General features: G+C 40.0%; 1 pseudogene; it reads left to right on the top strand.

Moving 5' to 3' along the window:
• Positions 1–9,243: 9,243 nt before the first annotated feature.
• LOC140511720 (cell division cycle 5-like protein pseudogene) lies at positions 9,244–11,620 on the top strand (annotated as a pseudogene).
• The last annotated feature ends 543 nt before the right edge of the window (positions 11,621–12,163 follow it).

Genomic DNA, 12,163 nt, shown 5'->3' on the forward strand with positions numbered 1-12,163 from the left:
TGAACATATACATGCGCACACACGCACACATATACATATAAAGGAGACAGACAGACATATAATGCTCTAAGTTTTGCAAAATACCTACATTACCTAATTTGAGTCTCCTAACAGTCTCATGAATTAGTAACAGTAAATACGATTATCTCCTTTTTACAGATGAGCAAACTGAGGTCCAGGAAATTTAACTTGCCTACAGTGATGTGGCTGTTAAGAGCTAGAGATTGAATTAAAACCCAGGATTTCTCCTGACTATAACTTCAGCCTCCTAACCACAATAATATTTCAATAGTACAAGGAGGTCCATTTTTTTCTATTTTCTATTAGTCTCCCCACAAGGACCCTTCAATTCTGAATACCATCATATTTCAGGAGACTGACAAATGCCCCATGGGCCTGCAGATTTATTTTTTAGCTACTTGGTTCAGTGGGCCCTAACTAACCACCTGTCTACCTAAATCAGCATGTAACTGACTGACACCAGTTGTCATGCTTTCAGAACTGGATCATCTGGTATCATTGAAATTGAATATAATTAATTGCATAACTAAACACAAATTGCCAGATCACATATGATCATGGAGGCTCCTGCAATAGACAGTCCCATTGTCTATCCCTTTCCCTAATACCTCCAAAGACTTTGTCCTAAAAACAGAGGATAAAGGAAATGTGTCCTTATCGTAAAATGTTCTTCATTTTTCTGGGATCCCATTGTGATTGAATTCTCTCATGTGTTAGTTCTTTGTCACTCAACCCCAAAATTACTTTGTATTCCCTTTGCATTTATTTTGTGCATGCTTCTCCACCCCCCAAAGGAAAATATAAGCTCTCTGCAGGAATCTGTCTTTGTATCCCCAGAATCTAGGACAGTGCCTGGAACATAGCAGCTACTTAATAAATGTATGTTAAACTGAATTAAATGGAAACCAGAGACCCACAAAACATCAAACTCTTCTAAAATTAAAGGGGGAAATGACATTGGGATTTTTTTTTTATCACACTCTTGGTCCACCAACTTGGAATCATAGCTCTAGTACAGAGGGTGTGAACTTTATTATTTAGTTTGATAATTTTCATCTTGATACATTTTGATAAATTTTACTTGGATAAATTTGAATATGATTTGCTTCCTTTTGTAATGCTATGTGGTTTGGGTATTTTTTGAATTTTAAAATAGTATTTCATAGGCTTCACCAGACTGAAAAGGGAGTCCATGACAAAGGCTGCCAGAGAGCATCAAATGATCTTAGAATCTAACTAGCCCAACTCCTTGATTTTAGAGATAAAAATACTTGAGGTTTGGATGATATTTAATCTCTTACTTATAGAAGCATAAACATCCCAGGCTTAATTTGAACCCAAGACTTCTAGCTTTAGAGCCACTGCTCTTACCACCATACCAGGTTGCCTCCCTTGGTGTCAAATATGTATAAACCATGGGTATTATGCCTTGTGGAAGGCTGAAGGGGAGCAGGGGAAGAAATTTTCAATAATCTGAAGTGAAAGGGAAAACTATTATTTTACCTTTGATGGTAGAGGGTAAAGCTTCCCATATGGATAAGGACTAGATCTGGATTTTGATTATTGTTGAGAATTTCCAAGATGGAGAAATTCCTTCTACAAATTCAAGCCATCATCTTCTTTGTCTTAGAGAGTAACTTAAAGCGGCTAAATGATGCCATAGTGCCTAGAGAGGAGGGCATGAAATCTTCCTGAACTCAAATCTGGCCTCAGACAGTAGCTATGTGACCCTATTTACCTCAGTTTCCTCATCTGTAAAATGGGCTGGAGAAGGAAATGGCAAACCACTCCAGTGTCTTTGGCACAAAAACCACAGATAGGGTTGTAAAGAGTCAGACGTGACAGAAATAACTGAACAACTAAAGCCCTAAGAGCTTAGATGACATAGTCAAGGTCACATAGACAGATGATGTCAGAAGCAGTGCTTGAGCCCAGGTCTTCCTGGTGCCAAGGACAGCTCTCTTAGTCACTATACGAGGGCCTATTTTAGGTTTTCTAGGAAAGTTGAAGACATAGAAGATAATCTTTTTCAGATGACCTCCCGGCTCAATAAACAAGGACAGAACTAAATAGATCAGATGCATCTTCATATCATAATTCTCATAAACAGATTATTGATCAAGCTATAAAAGTCAACCTCATACCCTAGGTCAGTGATAGGCTTGGAATTTATCACCCTTTCAGATTACTCTAGAAATTAATATGCATATGTGTGTATATATATAATAATATATATTATGTACATATACATACTACATATAGTAGCTCCCTGCAGTAAATTCATTCCATCACTACAATTATATTTGAAGGTGCTCAGATTTGTAAGTCTCCAGACAGAACTTTATGAGGTATTATGACTTACATATATACATAAATTAATCCTATAATCAGGTCCATTATTTTTCTAAAAAAAAAAAAAAAAGGTAGCCTAATGGATAGACTCCAAATAAATTATGAAGCCTCTGAGGGAACCTCTACAACTAGATCTATGATTCTGTGACCCTATGGTGGACTTGAAGTCATAAAGACCTGGATTTAAATCTTGTCCTTGATACCCACTAGCCATATGACCATGAGCAAATTACTTGACTTTTATGAACCTCAGTTCCCTCGCCCACAAATATAATAATGTCTCTAGAGCTAACCTTGAAGGGTTATCCCCAAGGCTCAAGTGAGATCAAGTATTTAAAGGAATGTGGAAACTTTAAAGTGCTATGCAAATTTTAGTGATGATGACAATAGCAGTCTCCTCCTTCGAAGAGCCTAAAAATTCATCTGGGGTCAAATTAAACCTCTTTCACTTTTCATTTCAGGTACATTAAGCTATTATGACATTTCATATTTTTGATATTCCTTGGTTGGTGCCATGTTCAGCACTTTCCATAACCCTGTTCCTGAATAAAATATATGAAGCATGGATAAATATTTTTTTCATGTGCCAACTCTGCTCAGGCCATTACCTCCCACCAGTAACTTGAATTCTGTCCATATGTCCCTTGATTCTGAAATGTCAACCTTGCCTTGTCTCCATGCTATTTACAGGTCTGTTCATGCAAGGACACTGCACCCTGTCCACCTCCACTTTCCATAACCCCCTTATTACTGTATTTCTCCAATAGAATGTACCTTGAGGGAAGGAATTCTCTTGCTTATTTACATGTGTATCCTCAGCACTTCACATTATACCTGTCATGTACTACATGACTAAAAACTCTTCATTTATCTATCTTGCTAAAATGTTCATGATGCTTCTACAAACCTCATTTATTTCTTAATTCTGAACCATATTTTCCAAAATAGGTTTCATAATAGTTCCACATCCTTTGCACATTTGTATTGAGTCAAAATAAATAATAAAATATGTGCTAATTTAATGTAGATTTTATTGATCTTGTCATAGAATTTCCCTGCCTCCTCATTCTCTTAACAGAGGTTGGCTGCAGTCACTTAACTGGCAGTCACTTGTATTTATGCTCATCATGAGCAAATTAAGGTAAGATGACTGAATGTCCAAAGATATGATATTTTTTGTTGCCTTTGGATACATAATAAAAACAAATACTGCCAAATTTCACATTTTTAGGAGAACCCGTGAACCATCTCTCACTTAATTGCAACTACTTTTTGTTAGTTGGTTTCGCTTACAGTGAAACTTTCAATTTCAGGTTCTCCAAAACTATGTGAATATAGTAATTGCAGAAGGATCTTTTACTTAGAGTGCTAAAAATTAAATTAATGCTCAATTCTCCATGTTTTCTGTGTTCTTTTTCACCGTTCCGGAAAAGCCAGCCCAGGAGAAGAGGGTCACACAAGATTGAGGGGACCAGTATGTGTGTGGGGGGTATTGCTTAAAAGACTATTTTATAAAGAGCTCATACAAGGCAGGCACTCACATGGTAGTTAGAAGAAAGGATACAAGGGATGTAAAATGAACCAAGAGTAAGATTCACACATTTTATATCTGAAATAAATATGGGAACTATGAGAAATTAGACTGTTGACCACAAGCCTTTATTGATAGTTCACTCTACCAGGCACTGTGTTAAGCACAAAAGATACAAAGAAAAGCCAACACATTGTCCCTGACCTCAAGGAACTCGCAGTCTAAAGGGAAGGGAGAGAGCAGAACACAGTGAAAATAGAACTGTCCTGGGCAGTGTACCTGGATAAAAATCTAACCTTTATTACTTACTACCTTGGGTAATTCACTCAATTTACCTGGGCCTCAGTTTTCCCTGGAAAATGACAGAGCTGGTTTCGATGGCCTTAGAGGTTCATTCCAGTTCTAAATCTATGATCATATGAATCTTCTTGGACTCATTTTTCTCAGCTGTAAAATGAGAATTCACCTGAATAGCTTCTGAGGTCTCTCATATATCAAGCTTTTCTTGGGACCCAAGAAAATACACCAACAGATTGGAAGCATGCTGGATTTGGGATTGAGAGACATGAATTTATATTCTGTATATGACACTTACTAGTTATGTGACTGTGGTCAAGTCACTTTAACTCTTCATTTGCTCATCTATGACAGGGAGATCATAATATTTGCTATTACTTGCCTGCATCACTAGTGGGCCTAACGAAAGCACAGGAGTAATAATAGCTAATATTTAGCATTTCTATAGCACTTTAAGATTTGCATATATCATCTCATTTGTCAGTCAATCAGTCAAAAAGCATTTCTTTAGCACTTGCTATGTGCTAGAAATTATGCTAAGTATTGGGGAAACAAAGAAAAGGAACAAAGTGGTGTCTGTTCTTAAGTCATTTACATTCTAAGGGGAGACAATATGTAAATAACTGTGCATATCGGATGTATGGGGGCAGTTAGATGGCACAGTGGACAGAGCGCTGGTCCTGGAGCCAGGAAGATTCACCTTCCTGATTTCATATCTGTCCACAGACACATACTAGCTGCATCATACTTTATTCTGTTTGCCTCAGTTTCCTCAGCTGTAAAATGAGCTGGAAAAGGAAATGGCAAACCAATCCAGTATATCTCCCAAGGAACTTCAAATGGGGTCATGAATAGTCAAAAGTGACTGAACAACAACAAAAAGATGTATGGAGTACAAATAGAATGTAATCTCTGAGGGAAGACAGTAGGGGTGAGAAGTAGGGCAGCAGGAAAAGACTCCTCTAGAAGGTGGAATTTGAACTGAGTCTTTAAGGAGGTGAGGAGAGACAACATTCCAGGCATGTGGGACTACTAGGGAAAAGTCACAGAGTTGTGCAAGGAACAAGATGGTAGTGCTGGATTGTAGAATGTGTAGAAGGCAGTAAAGTACAAGACTAAAAAGGTAAGAGAAGGTAAGCCTGGGAAGGGTTTCATTTTTTGTAAAGGATTTTATATTTGATTAAAACAGTCACTGGAGTTTATTGAGTAGGAGCCTGACATTATCAAACCTGTGCTTTAGGACAATTCTGTATATGGAGGCCGAGAGAGCACAAGGAACCAAGGATGATATTCATATTACAAGCCTGGGTACCTGGGGAGATGGTGGTACCATTGACAGCAATAGGAAAGTTGAGATTTGGAGAGGGACTGGGGAGAAAGCTAACCCTGCAAGGTTGGGGCTGTAGCTATTTCTATTTACAAATGAAAAACTGAGACTAAGAAAGATTAAATAACTTGGCCAGGATAACACATTTCGTAAATAACTGAGGCAGGATTTGAACTCACGTTTTCCTGACTCCAAGTCGGGAACTCTATCCATTATTCTACCCATCTTCCACAATAAATTGCAAAGCCTTATATAGACCTGAGTTCTTGTTGTAATACCAAAAACAACTTAGCATTTCCTGAGCTCACATTGAGCTGGATTCGGTTCATGAAGTCAGTCTTCATAACCACAAATGCACATCTTATGATTAAGCATTGAATTACTTGATGAATACCAATACCTTTCTTGCATCAATAATCAAGTAAATGATCTGCAGCTACTTTCACCCCACAAGATGCACATTTATAGGCGAGCCTAGGATCAGCTAAAGGCCTTTCTGTCTCTCAGACCACTGAACTGCTTTTCAAAATATCATTAAACAGATATTTACACAATAGTCTGGGAGAACCCAGCTACTGATCAGCGGCCTGTCCTCTTCTTCAAAATCCTTATTTATAGGATAGGCAATGTTTTTAAAAAGCCCCAGCTTTGCACTTACATGAACACAGAGTTGTTATGGCCCTGTCTTTCAGTGAGGTGTGAAACCAAGATTGAAGTGATAAGTTGTAATGGGTCCAGTGGAGACATTATCATCTTGGAGGGGCCGTATTTCATCTTCCAAATAAACCTAGTTGCAAATTTATCTCATTTAACAGATCATAAAGGCTCTAATTTGGGTCAACTGAGATGTTTATGGTCCCCTTACATATGTTGGCATAGTGTGCCTACCCATTCATAACCATTTTTACAAGTTCCAGTGTTTCACAAATACGAGATTTTGGCAAAGTTCACATAAATTAGAATATTAAAATTTGGCAAAATTTAAAATTATCTGGAATGTTTCCATGAAAGTTTTTTTTTAAAAAAACTTGCTCCTATGGATTTTATTTTGATTTTATCTATTTTTGTTTGCATGTTCCCTGTGATAATGTTTTCAGATTGGTGGTGACCATTTTACAGATGAGGAAACAGAGGTTCAGAGATACAGAGCCACAATCATCCAGCAAGGAAGTGGCAGAACGAGGCTTAGAACCAGGACCTCCAGAACCCCAAACCATTGTCCCTTCCAATATTCCATACCTCTTCACATATGTCCTCCTCACACGCCTCATTGTGGGATGGAGGTGTCCCTGGATATTGAAAGGACATGTCAGTGGGAGGCAAACCCAGCCAAATTCTACTACCTGGAAAGACTCTGACTGTGGTCTAATAATGACCTCTTTTGTTATCTGAAGGCTAGCCTAGCTAAAGACAAAATAAATCCTGGAGATTTGGAGCAGAGAAAATACTAAACAGGTTGGAAGCAACCTGTTTAATCAAAACTTGAGGATTCATTTCAATCTAAATGAAAGAAAAAAACTCCAAATTAATGGAAATATCATGGGCAATGTTTGAAAAGGAAGAAAAGGTGACTGAAAAGACAATAGTAACTACCAAACTGTATGCTTACTTTCTCAATTCCATAAAATATTTATAAAAATGGTCTAAATAAATTAAATTAAGGTGTTCTTGACAAAATCATGAGACAAAAATGGTGAAACTTTTGCAGAGATCTTGCAATGACATAACTGTTCTTGAAATATCCAGAATAGGTCCTCCTGAATCCTTCCACTTACCCTGGCCTTTCATACTCAAATCTGTTGACCTCTTGATTGCCCCACCTACATGCCACCCAAGCCCTGCATTGTCTGATACCTCCCCATTGCTTCCAGCTCTTTCCCACCCTGGATTACATCACTAGTTACCCCAATTCCATCAAGATCCTCCTCAGACCCTCCTCCCAGCCACTAGACCACCTCTAGGTCTTTCCCACGGACTTTCTGTATATAAATTCCATCTCACCTCCACGAAGGCACTCAGATTCAATCCAGCTCAGACTCTGTCTAGTTGAAATTCTATCTGGCCCACTTGTGAATATAAGCATTACAAACGCTTAGACTCCTTAAGAGTCAACGCAATATGATGAATCTTTAATAATCTTTGTTTTCCTTTGGTTTAAAAAAAAAATATCCAGAATACCCAAATTGGTGTGTTGGGTCTTTATTCCAAAATTCAAATAAACAAAACACTCCTCTTAGTAAGGTAGATTGAATCTCTAAAGATTTTTCTCCTTTAGGAATACATGTCTTTTGTGCCTGTGCTTTGGATTGGGATAGGGACTAGCCCTAGGATCTCAGTACAGGAAATTTATCTATTGACCCTTCTCTGCAACTTAGAATCTTAGAGGAGGGATTTTTCACTGTTTGTGTGTGTGTGTGTGTGTGTGTGTGTGTGTGTGCGCGTGTATGTGTGTGTTGGCAGTCTGTTGAAGTCTATGTACCCTTTAGCAGAATAATGCTTTTAAGTAATTGAAGGAATTGCTAAATTTCAATAACAAGTTAGTGAAAATATTTAGTGTTTTGCCAATTCAAGTTCAGATTCTTCTGAAATCTCTCTACATGCTCCTAAAGTCTCTGTAGATTCCCTCTCTTAGAGAGTTGCCCAGATCACAGAGAAGTTGAGACTTATCCAAAGTCATACAGCCAGTATGGGTCCAAGGTGGGTCTTGAATCCAGGTCTTTTAACTTGAAGGACTTTTTCTCACCTGGCTGCACTACTCTGGCACATCTGAGTTTGCCCCCATGCCTCAGGAAGCTCATTACTGGAAAAAATCTCATTATTTTACAAAATGCAATAAGCCTCAAGATTCCCTATCATCATCATCTTCTGCCCCTCTGATAGAAGGGTAGAACCATGAACTCCAAGGCCTCAAGCTAAAGAGGGAGCTCAGCTCAGGACATCTCATTTCGCACCTGGTCATGCTACTCTGAAGACATCTCTGTCTTTTTTCCTATTTGTATCCTCAGCTTAGCACAGGGCCTGACACATAGGCTTAAATGATTATTGACTATTGATAGATTAGCAGCAGTAATGCCAGAGTTACTCTGTCCCCTCTGCCCCAGCTTCTTCTAATAGGCATGGAGTCAAAACAAGCCACTTTGAAAGAGCTCCCTGAGGTTAGCCTTTGCTCACAAGAGAAAATTGAAAGGGAAGCCCAAGAATCCGGATTCTCAACCCAGATCTATCAGCCTGGTGTCTGGTCTTCCCAGTCAGTGCTTCCTCAGATCCATCAACAAATGGAAAGCCCCTCCCGACCTGTGAATCCCACCTCTTGTGTGTGACCTGTGAATCCTGCCTCTTGTGTCTGACCTGTGAATCCTACCCCTTGTATCTGACCTGTGAATCCTCTAGGGTAGGCAGGGCCCCACCTCTCCCCGCTCCCTCCCTCCCACCTCCCCCACCCCTTCCCCATTCCGGTTACATAAGCAGCAGTGGCAGACCACAGCCAAAGCTGGTTTGCCTCGAGGCACAGTAGAGCCCGCGGTTCACCTTCGCTCACACGCTTTCCAAGCCGAGAATTGTGCGGCCCAAGCTGAGGTCCACATCTTTCTCGCCACGGATTCCTGGAAGCCCAAGGCCTTGCTAAGAAGGGTCGGCTTTGGGTTCCGGCCACTGGCCATTTCAGCATTCTCCCGGGCGCCTCCGCTGACTGTTGAATGATCACTCTTCAGCCAAGATGCCTTGGATTCTGCCCAAAGGTGGACTATGGAGGAACACGGAGGATGAAATTCTCAAAGCAGCAGTAATGAAATATGGGAAGAATCCATGGTGCCGGATTGCTTCACTGTTGCATAGGAAGTCAGCAAAGCAGTGCAAGGCCACATGGTATGAATGGCTGGACCAAAGCATTAAAAAAACAGAATGGTCTAGGGAGGAGGAAGAAAAGCTTTTGCACCTGGCCAAATGGATGCCAGTGGAGAACCATTGCCCCAGCCATCAGGAGGACGGCTGCACAGTGCTTGGAGCACTATGAATTTCTCCTGGATAAAGCTGCCGAAAGGGACAACGAAGAAGGGACAAAGGATCCCCGAAAACTTAAACCTGGAGAGATGGATCCAAATCCAGAAACGAAACCAGCCAGACCTGATCCAATTGACATGGATGAGGATGAACTTGAAATGCTCTCAGAAGCTAGAGCCCGTCTGGCAAACACACAGGGAAAGAAGGCCAAGAGGAAAGCGAGAGAGAAGCAACTGGAAGAAGCGAGACACCTTGCTGCCCTCCAAAAGAAAAGAGAACTTCGAGCAGCTGGCATAGAAATTCAGAAAAAAAGGAAAAAGAAGAAAGGAGTAGATTATAATGTAGAAATTCCTTTTGAAAAAAAGCCTGCTCCGGGTTTTTATGACACATGTGAAGAAAATGATCAAGCACTTGATGCTGACTTTAAGCTTTTACTACAAGATCTTGATGGGGAGTTAAGATCTGAAAAAAGAAAGGAGAGCTAGGAGAAAAGATAAACAACAGTGGCAGAGAAAAAGGGAGTCTGCTTTGCCATCAGCTATTCTCCAGAGCAGCGGAGTATCAGAATTTACGAAAAAGAGAAGCAAACTGGTACTTCCTGCACCTCAGATTTCAGATGCAGAACTTCAGGAAGTTGTAAAAGGTGTTCAAGCAAGTGAAATTGCACTTCAAACAGCAGAGGAATCTGGCATGAATTCGGCTTCCAGTACTCTTTTGTCTGAGTATAACATTACCACCAATAGTCATTCTCTGAGGACACCCAATACTCCAGCTGCCCAAGATCCAATTCTGCAGGAAGCACAGAACTTGATGGCTCTTATTGATGTGGACACCCCATTTAAAGGTGGTCTTAATACCCCACTGCATGAGAGTGACTTCTCTGGTGTGACTACTCAGGGACAGATCATTCAGACACCAAACACAGTCTGGTCTACCCCATGCAGGACTCCTCATGGAGCTGAAGAAATGACTCCTAAACCTTCTGTTGGCACTACCCCAGGCAGAACTCCTCTAAGGGACAAACTAAACATAAATTCTGAAGAGGGATTGGCAGGTTACGATGACCCCTCGTATGTGAAGCAGATGGAGAGAGAATCTTGTGAGCATCTCCGTTTAGGGTTGATGGGCCTTTCTGCTCCTAAGAATGACTTTGAAATTGTTCTACCAGAAAATGCTGAGAAGGAGCTAGAAGACGATGAGCTTGATGAAACTTATGCAGAAGATGCTGCTGATGTGGATGCTCAAAAGCAGGCTCTCCAAGATGCAGAATGTATAAAGGAATTAAAACTAATGCACAAAGCTGTTCAGAGCGACCTGCCAAGACCTTCAAACGTAAATGAAACTATCCTAAGACCCTTAAATGTAGAACCATCACTAACAGACCTGCAGAAAAGTGAAGAACTAATTAAAAAAGAGATGATCACAATGCTTCACTATGATCTTCTACATCATCCTTATGGAGAACAACCTGGAAATAAAAAGGAGAAAACTCAAGGATTTGGAAGTAATAATGCTAAGCACATAACTTACCTAGAACACAATCCCTATGAGAAATTCTCCACAGATGAACTGCAGAAGGCTCAAGCCCTTTTGACACAGGAGATGGAAGTAGTAAAGAAAGGAATGAGCCATGGTGAGCCGCCAAGTGAAGTTTTAACCAGGTGTGGGAAGAATGTTACAATCAGCTGTTATATCTGCCTGGGCAGCACCAATACACACAAGTCATCTTAGCTAGCAAAAAGGACAGGATTGAATCACTTGCAAAGAGATTGGAGGTAAATAGGAGTCACATGACCACAGAAGCGAAGAGAGCTCCCAAATTGGAAAAGAAGTTGAAAATTTTGCTTGGTGGCTACCAGTCTCGAGCTGTGGGACTAATGAAACAGCTGGATGATCTCTGGGACCAAATAGAGCAATCTCACTTGGAACTTCGTACTCTTGAGGAGCTAAAGAAATATGAGGATTCAGCAATTCTAAGGAGGTTGGAGTGTTTAAAAAAAGATGTCCAGCAACAGCAAGAAAGAGAAAAGCAACTTCAGCAAAGATATGCAGATTTGCTGCTGGAGAAAGAGACTTTAAAATCAAAATATTGAAACATCATTGGCATTTTGTTATAGAAAGAGTTGGATGCTGGTTTCCATCCTTTGGAAGAATGAAGTTAATGTTTATGTTCATCAAAATATTTGTGTGTTATCTGTGATTTTTGTTTGTTGTTTGTGATGAATCTAAATCTTTATGTATGAACTATCCCCATAATACAGATATGAAAATGGAGGCAGAGTTTAAGTGACTTTCCAGGGGTCTGAACCACAATTCAAACTCAAATCCTCTCTGATTCCAAGGTCATCACTCTTTGGCCTATGCTACGGGTGCTCAAGGTCAGTCAACAAACATTTTCCAAGTCTACTGTTCTAGGCATCAGGGGTAAAAAGACAAAAATGCAGCAGTTCCTGTCCGCAATGAGCTTACATTTTATTGGGAATATAAGTATACGCAGAACACATAGAAGACAAATATAAAGTAATTTGGGGAGGGATTGGAAGTACTTGAAGCTAGAAAGGACTCATGTGAGATTTTGCTGACTTACTTAACACACACAAATTTATTTGATGATTGACAGTGCTATGGTGCCTTTA

The sequence above is a fragment of the Notamacropus eugenii genome, chromosome 6, assembly GCF_028372415.1.
Source record: "Notamacropus eugenii isolate mMacEug1 chromosome 6, mMacEug1.pri_v2, whole genome shotgun sequence".
Classification (NCBI taxonomy): domain Eukaryota; kingdom Metazoa; phylum Chordata; class Mammalia; order Diprotodontia; family Macropodidae; genus Notamacropus; species Notamacropus eugenii.